Raw genomic sequence first — 12,310 nt, 5'->3', positions numbered from 1 at the left:
GTGTTATAAGTAATAACAAAATTCTTTTCTAATACATTGCTGTACAAATTTACACCTATTCGTTCATTGAGTTTAGATACTCTAAAGTAAAATTAGATTTTCAGTTTTTGTGTGCACTTTAAATCAATGTCACTCCTACCCTCATCTAGAACATTAAAATGTATTAAAGGGGCACAGAGCTTTGATTCCAAGGTAGGTAGTCAGTTAAATAACATTGACTTTGAGACCGTAAGTGAGCATTATATTTCATGTCTGTCTGGCAGTATTTCCATCCTCCAGGTTTAGCCTGGAGTTTTCATGGAATTATAGCTCCAGATGACATAGATCCATTGTCCCCCAAGTTGGAAAGAAGAGTTGGACACAAGGCATTGGTATAACTATGGACCACTTTATTAAGCATAATAATAAAAATGGCAGGGGCACCCAAAACTGCGGCCTGGTCAGGGCTAGGGGTCTCAACAGACCGCTCCCCTGCCATTCACATGCGAGAGACCCAGCCCCCAGCTGGAACATTGTGACACAGCTCCCAGCCCAGCCCAGCCCAGCAAGGAGGCAGGCCCCAGAGGGCCCAACCGCCAGACGTACATCTCAATGGAAGGCACCCTCTAGTCGAGCCTCCAGGACAGTCTGCATTTTCCCCACCCCGGGTCATCAAACCCAAAGGTTGATTATGCCAGACCCCTAACTCCCCAAAAAGGGGGGATGCTTCGTAGTCCTCCCCTAGCCACATAGTACCCTAAACCCAGTAAAACCTGCCACCACTAAGGCCAAGTCTCTACTTAGGGCTTATCACCCACCGGGAAGCCCAAGGCTACCCGCAGCCCTTGCCGGAGATCCCTCAAGAAAAGCATGTTACCCTTTTCAGAGAGATGCACCCCATCCCCTCTGTAGAGGTCAGGAAATTTTGTAGAAATATCTGGATGGGGCAGATAGTGGCCCAACCCCCCTTCCAATGCCTTCCTAATTTCCTTGTTAGCTTTGTAGCAGGTCCTCTCAATACCTGCAGGGTCCCAAGCACTACGCCACACAAGGCGGGGAATCATGGCTGACCAAATTAAGGTGGTCCCAGGCCATCTCTCCCTAATAAGCTGAAAATCCTCATGGGTCTGCAAGACCAAAGCCTTGCCTTTTATTAGCCCGAGATCATTCCCTCCCAGATGAATGATTAGAACCTGAGGAGGAGGGCCCGTCTTTCCATGGAATTGCAAAGGCAGCATGCCCGGCCACTGAAGACCCCGGCGCCTCTGCCACTTGTTAGAAACATATTGGTTGAGTCCCAGCTGAAAGCCGACCAAAGTTCTCTGAGCCTGATGTGCAGCCCAAAACACATAGCTGTGGCCACAGATGAGAACTCGGCTCCTCTGGCCAGGAACAACAGCATCTAAAAAGAAAAAAACAATCAAACTAGAAACAAAAACCAGCAACATTTCAGCCAAACAAACGAAGCTAGGAACTGAGCAAAGGTCGCACATAAGATTTGAAGGTTGCTGAGCGCCAACGGCCAAGGCACTGAATGGAGGAGGAAGGATATCCCAGGGCAGCAGCTGTAGAGGCTGCCCCAATTCTAAAGGAGTGGGTCCCAAACCGCACCCCAGACAACCTTAGCTCACCTAAAGCCCGTGGTGTCACAGCCCAAAACTGATGCTTTGTCAATGGGCTACCATTATTGTGACAAAACAAAACCCCCTCCTTGGGCCCCTGAACTGCCAAATAAGCAGCCAAAGCAGCAACAGGGCACAGTCCCAGCTCAGAGCAGGTGCCCAGCTCCAGCACAGTACCTCTTTGACATTGGTCCATCTTAGAGCGACGGACAGTAATGACTGCCTTACCCTCAGTTAACCTCAGGTCCCGTAGCAACAAAGCATTACCAGAAACATCCTTTCTGGACCCTGCCACTAGCTCACTGACTCTAAGAGCCCCAAAAAAGGCTACCAAGGATGCAGCATGAAACAAAGTGGCTTCAAAATATGAAGCACACACCTTGCCCCAAACCCCCTTCAGGCCCCTAAGAATCAGAGGGGAAATAGGTATCCGCATGTCCAGCCTAGGTCCAGCCTCTCTGGCCCACCCCTCCAGCATCTTTCGGAGATGAAAATCAGCTGTTCCTTCCTTATAACCCAGCGCCTTGCTAGCAAAAGCCAATGCAGACAGGCGCCCCCTAATGGATCACACGGCCAATCTCTTACCTCATAGACAAACACAATAGTGGAGCAACAGCTCCACCGGGAGGGGCCAGACAATGCAATACCCTACCTCAGCCCTAAAGTCCTCAAACTGCTGCACAGCATGTTCGTAAGACTTCCTGGTGCTAGGTGCAATGGCTAGGCCTATCTCTCTGCAGGCCTCGGCTCTCCAATCAGCCATAGCTCCTGGGGCATTGGCACTGGCTCTCAATTGGCATCTGGGGCCAGCTGACGAAAACTCTCCATTTATGAGAGAGAGCATCAGCCACCCCATTATTCACCCCAGGGACATGCTTGGCTAAAAACAATATGTTAAGCCGCAGACAATGCAGAGTGAAGGCCCTCACCAACCTTATAACCCGCTGAGATTTGGATGAAAGGGAATTAATGACGTGGACTACTGCCATATTATCGCACAAAAAATGAACTGTGCAATTGGCCATATTCTTCCCCCACAGCCAAACTGCAACTAGAATGGGAAAGAACTCAAGAAACGTAATATCTCGGTTCACCCCTAACTGAATCCAGGAGTGTGGCCAACTATCCACACACCAGTGCCTGCGGAAATAAACTCCAAAACCTAAAGACCCAGCAGCATCAGACATAACCTGGAGCTCATCTTCCAGCCTCATGTCATCTCTCCAAAAGGAGATCCCATTAAAAGACTCCAAAAACTCTTGACAAACCCTCAAATCTTCCTTCATGCCGCTGCTAACCCGTGTTCTATGTTGAGGCAAGCATAGGCCTGCCATAGCTTCACATAGACTACGAAGAAAGGCTTGCCCCGGGGCCACCACTTTGCAAGCAAAGTTAAGATGCCCAATCAGCTGCTGTAATCAAAGTGAAATTCCGTTTAAGAAAAAAGGAATGAATCCTATTCCTTAAATCTACTATTTTTTGGAAAGGTATCCTGGACAGTTGCACCAGGGTATCCAGCTCAATCCCCAAAAAGATCAGTTTTGGGGCTGGACTCTCCATTTTTTTCCTGAGCCAATGGAACCCCAAGTTCTGCAGCCAGCTCAATAAAGCCAGACAACAGCTGTGCACAATGCCCAGTCCCCACGGGACCCACAAAGATGTACTCATCCAAATAATGAATGACATCCTGCAAACCCACTTTTTCGTGAACAGCCCATTCCAGGAATGTGCTGAAACACTCAAAAGCTACACACGATACAGAGCAGCCCATTGGCAATGCTCTGTCCATGTAAAACTGACTGTCAAGTCTGCTTCAACTCTGGTCAAGTCTGTATTTCATCTTTGGTTCAGGGAGGAGCATTCTGGGTAAAAGCCACACTGTATACCAATGCTGCTAGCTCGAACTCTCCTTTCCCCCCTTCCTTCCTTTGTTACGTAGTTTGGCTTCGAAATGGGAATATGTGAAAGAGATTATGGTGCCTTCTCAGGCTGGGCACCAGGGGAAGATACGCCCAAGGCCACAACAGGCCTGAGAACGAATTTGTAACATCAATGTGTGAATGTGCCCTGCATAGTACCCCCTCCCTAAAGAATCCCTTTGAAGTATACCTTATATGATTACACTTTACTGTATGATCCTCAGTCTTTCAATCTCCTTGTAGTCGAGAACAATGATATCAATAAACTAGAAACTTTGTATCAACAAGGCCTCGTTATTGAATCAGCCGACTTGACACTGACCCTCAAAAGAAAATCCCAAGAACTCAAAATCAGCAGGATGAACGGGTAAAAGACAAAATGCAGATTTAATACCGCATTTGGCCAACTCTTCCCCCACCCCACAGCGTCGAACCACGGCTACAGCCTGATCGAAGCTGGTATACCTAACAGAGCATAAATGCTCAGGAATCCCATCATTAACAGACTTCCCTTTGGAGAAGGATAGATGGTGAATCTGGCGAAATTCCCCAGGCGCCTTTTTAGGCACCACACCCAAGGGAGAAACCCTAAGGTTAGGCACAGGGGGATGGGGAAATGGGCCCAAAATCCTGCCCTCAGCCAACTCCTTTTTGATCTTATCCTTTACTACCTGCTCTAAACCTTTAACAGAACTAAGATTCCCGGAAATGAAAGAAACCTGGGGCCCCTGAAAAGGAATCCTAAATCCGAACTTAAAACCTTTTAGCAGGTAAACGCTGTCAGCCTTTCACGGATACCTGGACAGCCAGTGTTCAAGAGTTACCTTGTTATCAGACTGGCCCCCTTTTCCAGCCTGATAATTACCTCCCCCACCTCCTGGCTTCTTTTGATTCTTACGCACCCCGGCTTTTGGGCAGTTATTGAAGGAGTGCGAGCTGCCACACATGGGGCATTTGTTTTTGAACTGACAAGCTTTTCTGCTACACACTCCCTGAGAACTGCCTGCCCTGCTGAACTGCGGGGAGAGGCTGCAAAGTTGAAGAGGCCACCAAATGACCGCTGTCAGAGCGGTCGCCCAAATTTGTAGCCCCATGTGTGGAGACATGATTTGTAGCCACAGCTGCTAGTGAATGCAATCCCACTGAAGGGAAGGGCACAATGCAGCTCTCATCCTGAATTCCTCATCATATTGAATCCAGGCAGGTCCACAAAACATTGTATACCCCTTATAAATTATGACCATTTTATTGGATAAGCTCAGTCAGCCTCCAAGGCCCGTGCAATCACTCCAGCAAAGATAAAAAACCCAGGCAGCCAGTTGGCCCAAGTCCAATCCACTTTGCGCTTCTTCAATTTTTCTTTCTCCTTGTCGTCCAAGTCCTCCTTATCCTTCTTCTCCAACTCCTGGCAAAGGAGGGAGAAGATATCGACATACCCTTTAGGATTTTATATTTTGTTGCAGGCAATAAATGATCAACTAAAGGCAATGCTACATCCCCAAAAGGTAAGGTGGTAAAAGGGACCGTCCCGTAAGGAGAAGAGTAGCCCCAACCCCCCATAAAAAAGCCTGGCCAAACTCCACAAGGGCCATACTGTCCAGTTGGCCAAGACCAATTTGGCTGTGAGCCCATACCTGTGGGGGGAGAAAACCCAGAACTCACAGTAGGAATGCCCTGCCTGGCAGGCGAGGCATGACCCCATGGCCCCCAAGGCCAATCCAGTCCAGCATACGCCTGCGGAATGTCCCCAGCCTTACCAACAGCTCCAACAGGCACCAGCATCAACCCAGATCCAGCAGCTCCTGACGATGACGCCGATCCCCCATCTGGACCGCCAAGACCCATGGCACTGCCAGTGATGAATGCACCAGACCTGCCCTTGAGAATAGACAACCTGGTTAACATATTCACCTGGAGCACCCTTTTAGAAGCCTTTTCCACTCCTACCCTCTCTGAAGGAGGAATACCAGATGCCTCCTCCAGCGCCAACAGCCTTTGCATTATGCTAGCATTAACCCCCTCATCACCCTCATCATCGGAAGAAGATAAAGGCGGTGGTGGCCTCTTAGGTGGAGCCTTAGGGGCCTTTGGCACAGGCTGCTTGCCCTTGGACTTTCCAGACCCCTTTTTTCCTGACATTGTTGCAATGCCTCAGGCCAATAGAGCCTACAAATACCCCCAAGTGGCCCCCTACGAAGGCGCCCCCCCAAAGCCACCCCTCAGAAATGCCTGCCTCTGAGGAGCAGATGCAAACCTGGGCAGACCCAAAAAATGGCCTTCCCTCAAAAATCCTTTCAAAATGGCTGCCCTCCCTTGGAGAAGAAAGGGAACCAAATATGGTCGCCGCCCCACACAACAAGGAGAGAAAGAAAAATATGGCGGACCCTGCTAAACAACATCCTCCCCCACCCCCAGCAGGGGATCCACACAATTCAACCAAACCCCTTGCTCTGCCAAAGGAGGGAGAGGACTAACCCCCCAAGCCCCTCAGCCAAGGGAAAAATAATTAAAAAACAACAACAACTAATAAACGATATGTTAGTCATTAAAATGGAGCTCCTTCTTCTCCCACGAAGCTCCTCAATGCTCAGTCAGACACCACAGCGAACCCTAAAAGCACACAGCTCCACTCCAGCTTATCAGTGACCCGATCGCTGATAGCCATGCCAGCACCAAAACTGATGGGGGGGAAGGGCCTAGATACCAGTCACGGAGCCCCCCGAGCCTTCCAGGAGCACATAAAAATGCTCCCGCCCAGACTGATCCTCATCTGGGGACTGAAGCAGAGAGCGGAGGTCTGGCCGTTACAATGGCCAAGCCTCGCCCCCTCCAATGCACGCCCAAACGGGCTGGAGATTCTCGCTTCCCTCCCTGGGAGGCAAAGCAGGCTGCAGGCAACAAATTCCCCAGGAGAAAATGGCAACACTGGAAGATTGACTCTATGATATTATGTACCTGTATAGAGGATCTCCCTCCTCTCACGAATCTCTACTTTTCACAAGCTCCACCCCTAAATCTGCAGGAATCCCACAGTGCAACCCCTAAAAGCACTTTCCTGGGAGTAAGCCCCACTTAATAGACCTTAGTGGAATTTAAAGTAGACTTGCTTAGGATTGCTCGACAAAGCTGGAATTGGTAATCATTCTGATAACTTTTAAATACATATTACAGTTATAGCAATCTACATGGTATGTATGCTTTCCTTCCTCTTTGGGGATTTAAATTTTATCTTTTTTATAGATGTGCATATGCAAAAGGACTATGACTTATCATCCCAGCTGAATTTCCCATATGTATAGCAATCTCAGCATGAATAAAGTGTGCAGTTATGTTTGCCCCTTTAAAAAAGGATGTATCAGAATCTGAAAGGGTATAAAGCAGGAGGGGAAAATGCGTAGTTTCCTCAATGTTTTTCAAGTGAAAGACCCTAAAGTGGGGGGGGGGGAACTCTTCAATTTAAGAAGAGCATTTCTGAGATGAAAACGATGAAGGCTTGGAAGATCACAAATGCTGCTGAGAAAGAAAATAAAAGTATTGTATCATTTTCATGTCATACTATAGAAGGCACTTCCCAGGGCTGAAAAGTGCGGGAATTAAAATACAGATACACACAATAAAATACTTTCTAGAGAAACACATTCAGTAGTTAATTTGTGGTTTTATGAAGATGAGTGAGTTCAGAAATTGTTAGAGAAATACATCCACAATTGACTATTATTCAGAATCAACAAGGAATACCACCTAATGTTCTGTGTACCTGCAAACAACTGACCAACAGAAATGGGGAATGAACAGGATATGTAATAGTCTATAATTAATCCTTGCTATTTTTCTAGTTCCACCAGTTTCTGTCTGCCCAGTTCAGCTCACGTCTTGCTGGTTAATTGCTAGCAGGGAGTTGATCATTTGGTGAACTATCAATATGTGTCCAAATGAATTTGCACTTGTACAGTACACTCTTATTTTACCAAGCCAAGCCAAGCCTTGCATGATTATGATGACAGTGCTTTTTCACAGCAGCCACTCCTACCATATGTCTGCTGCTGTCTTTAATTTTAAATTACTAATACTTAAAACAGGGTGGTTATTAGGATTACACATGTTTTGGCAAGTGTAATGTACTGGGAGACGAGACGTGGTAAAGGCATTGGTCTTTAATCGCTGATACATTACAGAACTGGGAAACACGCGGCCGGGTCCGCTAATATATACATGCACCCCGGATCAACCCCCCTGCTGGCCAGCCCAATCCTGGCCAGTTAAACTTCCCGCGCTTGGTCTTGATTGGCGGTGACTTTTCCCGCGCTGCGCCAGGTAACCCGAGGACGTCCCGGCTTGCGCGGCGCGGGTGCAGAGTCCGATACTCAACACTCCTCCCCCCTTAGTTTAAACCACATAGTCCCGGAGGTACGCCGGTGCTCTCCGTTCCCGTGTCGATCTCCTCGGGGTCGCTCTTGGTGCGGAGGCTGGTTCCGTTGTGGGCGATGCTGCTTCTGGCTGCGGGATGTTGGGGTCTGTTTCAGGCTCCGGCTCTGGTTCGGTGTCTCTGGGGGCGTCATAAGTGGGTAGTTCCTGTATTGGCGAGCGCCCTTCCGGACCTTCGGTTGCCCGCGGATCCCTATTCCCTACCTCCTCTGTTTCTTCGGGTAGGGTGCGGCGGCGCAGCTGATCTATGTGCCGCCTTAGTACCTGGCCCCCCTCGGTGGTCACCTCGTATGACCTGGAACCTGTCACCCTAAGGACTCTCCCCGCGACCCACTCGGGACCGCTTGCGAAGTTCTTCGCGTATACCGGGTCACCCGGAAAGAACCCCCGCACCGCCTCCCGGACCTCTGGGGACCCGCGGACCTCGGGGGCCCGGTCGGGGTGCAGCCTGTCTAGGCGTGTTGTCAGTTTCCTCCCCATAAGCAGTTCTGCGGGGCTGGATCCCGTTATAGGGTTTGGGGTGATCCTGTTGTGGAACAGGAAGGCTGAGAGGCGGTGGTCCCAATCCCCTTGTACTATTCTCCCCAGTGCTTCCTTGGCGGTCCGCACCATCCGCTCTGCCTGGCCGTTGGTGGCCGGATGGAAGGGTGCGGATCTTATGTGTCGTATGAGGTACCTCTCCGTGAACTCCCGGAATTCCCGGGAGGTGAATGCAGTACCGTTATCCGTCACCAGGGTGTCTGGGATCCCGTGCGTGCATAGGACCCTCCTGAGTGCCCGGACGGCTGCTGCTGTGGAGGTTGAGGCTACTGGAATCACCTCCAGCCATTTTGTGTAGGCATCCACAAGTATAAAAAAGATTTGGCCCTGATACGGGCCTGCAAAATCTAAGTGGAGGCGGGACCATGGTCGCCTGTTAGACTCCCATCTGTGGACCGGGGCTGATGGGGGATCGGGCCGGGATTCTTGGCAGGGTTGGCACCTCCTCACCCACCCCTCTATCTCCTCATCCATGCCCGGCCACCACACATAACTACGGGCCAGGGCTTTCATCCTCACGATGCCCGGGTGGGTCTCGTGGAGGTCTTCCAGCACCTGCTTGCGCAAGGGGGGGGGAACCACCACCCGACTGCCCCAAAGCACACACCCCTTGTGGGTTGATAGCTCGTCCTTCCTGGACGCGAATGGCCTGAACGCATCTTCGACTTTGCCTGATGGCCACCCCCTCCCCACCCAGTCCCTGACCCGTGCCAGGATGCGGTCCCTCCCTGTTGCCCGAGCCACCTCCGCCGCGTGCAGGGGGCGCTCGGGGAGCGATTCAATGAGCATTACCCCATGTGCCGGGGCGGGATCCGGTTCTGTCATGGGGAGCGGCAGGCGGCTGAGGGCATCGGCGTGTCCCATGGCTTTACCCGGGCGGTGGATCAGTTCATACGTGTAGGAGTTCAGGAACTGGTTCCACCTCAGGACCCTCTGGGATAGGATTTGGGGGGTCTGACGGTCTGGAGCTAGGAGGCCCAGGAGCGGCTTGTGGTCCGTGGCGATGGTGAAACGCCTACCGTAGAGGTAGTCGTTGAACTTGTGCACCCCCGCCACGATCGCCAAGGCCTCCTTGTCAATTTGAGCGTAGTTCCGCTCCGCTGGAGATAGAGTCCGTGAATAGTACGCGACTGGCACTTCCCTCCCATCCGGGAGTTGGTGCCCCAAAACCGCTCCTACTCCGTAGGGGGAGGCGTCGCAAGCTAGGATCAGGGGTAGGTTTTCGTCGTAGTGGTGAAGTACCGCGTTAGAGACCAAGAGGTCCTTCACCGCTTGGAACGCCGCGGCTTGGCGTTGGCCCCAGACCCACGGGGCCTGTTTATCCAGCAAACGGTGCAACGGTTCCGCTACGGCGGCTTTGTGCGGTAGGAACGTGTGATAAAAGTTCAACAATCCTAAAAAACTCTGTAGTTCTGCCTTGCATTTGGGCGCCGGAGCCTGGACTATGGCCCTGGTCTTGTCCGCCGTCGGGTGTATCCCCGCCGCGTCCACGGCGAACCCCAGGAACTCCACTCGCGGGACCCCTAACAAACATTTCTCCTTTTTGACTCTCAGCCCCGCCGCTTGGAACCGCCTGAGGACCTCGCGCAGGCGGCAGCAGAACTCTCCTTCATTGGGGGCGGCGATTAAAACGTCGTCAAAGAAGGGTTGAACTCCGGGGATCCCTTTAAGGAGAGAGTCCATTATGCTCTGGAATATCCCCGGAGCCACACTGACCCCGAACTGCAGCCGTTTAACCCTGAACGCGCCCCTGTGGGTCACGATCGTCTGCGCCTCCGCTGTCTTAGCGTCGACCGGCAGTTGCTGGTATGCTTGTGCTAAGTCCAGCTTCCCAAAAACCTTCGCCCCGGCTAGCGCTGCTAGGACGTGGCTGACCACCGGGACTGGGTAGGGGTTGTCTTGTAGCGCCTTATTGATCGTGCACTTGTAGTCAGCGCAGATCCTCACCTCCCCATTGGGTTTGACGGGCGTTACTATGGGGGTTTCCCATTCCGCGTATGTTACCGGTTCTAGGACGCCCTGGGCCGTTAGGCGGTCCAGTTCTGCCTCTATTTTAGGCTTAAGGGCGAACGGGACGCGCCTCGCTTTAAGCCTTATGGGCCTGACCATTGGGTCAATCGGTAGGGTGATGGGCGGACCCTTATAGCTCCCCAAAGACCCATCAAAGACCTCGGGGAACTCATGGCAGACCCCGTCGAAATTGCTTGCCTGCAAGTGGTCCACCCCCACCAGCTGGATCCCCAGGGGATTGAACCAAGCCAACCCTAGAAGTGTGGTCAGTTGGCGCTTGACCACTAGGATGTCCAGGGGCCCTCTGAAACCCCTTCTTTCCACATGCACCCGGGCCCACCCCACGATGTGTACTGGGTTCTTCTGAAAGTCCCTCAGTACGAAGTCCGCTGGCCTCGTTTGAAGGCGGCGGTGGGGGCATAGTTTCTTGAGGGTTTCCTCCGAAATGATGGAGATGGAGGAACCCGAGTCCACTTCCATGGTGCAGGGGGCGCCCTCGATTAGGACCGACATTTTGACCTTGTCTGGGGCCGATAGGGGCAAGTTCAATACCTGCAGAGTGGTGGATGCCGTCGTGTGGGTGTCCAGGGAGTCGTGATGCGCTGATGGTTGTCGGCGGCTGTTCTTGGCCCGGCAAGCCCGAGCGATGTGGCCCGTCTTTCCGCAGCTGCGGCAGTCCAGGTTGCGGTACGGGCAGTCCCGGCGCTCGTGGGGGTCGCCGCAGCTGGCGCATCTGGGACCGGTGGTGGCGGTGGCCCTCTCCGTCGCTCGCTGTCTAGTGGGGGCCCTTGTGTCCGTTCTTTGGGGCCGCCGGAGTTGAAACGCTTCTTCCTCTGTTCGGTCTTCTGGCTCCGTTTCCCCTTGGTGGACTGCTTCACCTCGTGGCTGGCCGAACGCCTTGGTGGCCCTCTCGAAGGCCGTTGCCTCGTTGAAGGCTTGTTGTAGCGTTAGCTCCTCCTTCGCGAAGAGCTTCTGCTGCAATCGCTCGTCGCGGAGGCCCCAGACGAAACGGTCCCGCAGGGCTTCGTCCCTTTTGTCAAAGTTGCAATTTCCGGCGATCTGCCGAAGGGCCGCCAGGTAGACCGCCGCTGTCTCCCCCGACTTTTGGTCCCTCTTGTGGAAGAGGAATCGGCGGGCGACGATGGACGGTTGGGGTGAAAAGTGGCCCGTGAGGAGCCTCACGACTTCCCGGTAGGTCCTCTCCGTCAGCTTAGCTGGAGCGGAGAGACCTCGTGCGATCTCGAAGGTCTCTTCGCCACAGACGCTCAGCAGGACGTCTCTCTTTCTCTCGTCATCGTCGATCAGGTTCGCCCGCAGGTAGCACTCGACCCTTTCGGTGTAGGTCTCCCATCTCTCGGGGTGCTCCGGGTTGAATTCCGCAAGATGGCCCGTCGTTACGCTCGAGTTCGCCATGGTGGCGGCGGGCTGCCCGATCCTGCGGTCTCTTGCCTTCCTCGTCTCCGGCCGGACCTATCTAGATCCCACCTTCGTCGCCAGTGTAATGTACTGGGAGACGAGACGTGGTAAAGGCATTGGTCTTTAATCGCTGATACATTACAGAACTGGGAAACACGCGGCCGGGTCCGCTAATATATACATGCACCCCGGATCAACCCCCCTGCTGGCCAGCCCAATCCTGGCCAGTTAAACTTCCCGCGCTTGGTCTTGATTGGCGGTGACTTTTCCCGCGCTGCGCCAGGTAACCCGAGGACGTCCCGGCTTGCGCGGCGCGGGTGCAGAGTCCGATACTCAACAGCAAGCCTAGTTATGACTGTTAATCTCTGAACAGTTTGCCATAATTTTATTTAAAAAATT

The sequence above is a fragment of the Heteronotia binoei genome, chromosome 3 (assembly GCF_032191835.1).
Source record: "Heteronotia binoei isolate CCM8104 ecotype False Entrance Well chromosome 3, APGP_CSIRO_Hbin_v1, whole genome shotgun sequence".
Classification (NCBI taxonomy): domain Eukaryota; kingdom Metazoa; phylum Chordata; class Lepidosauria; order Squamata; family Gekkonidae; genus Heteronotia; species Heteronotia binoei.
This window is presented reverse-complemented; position numbering follows the sequence as displayed.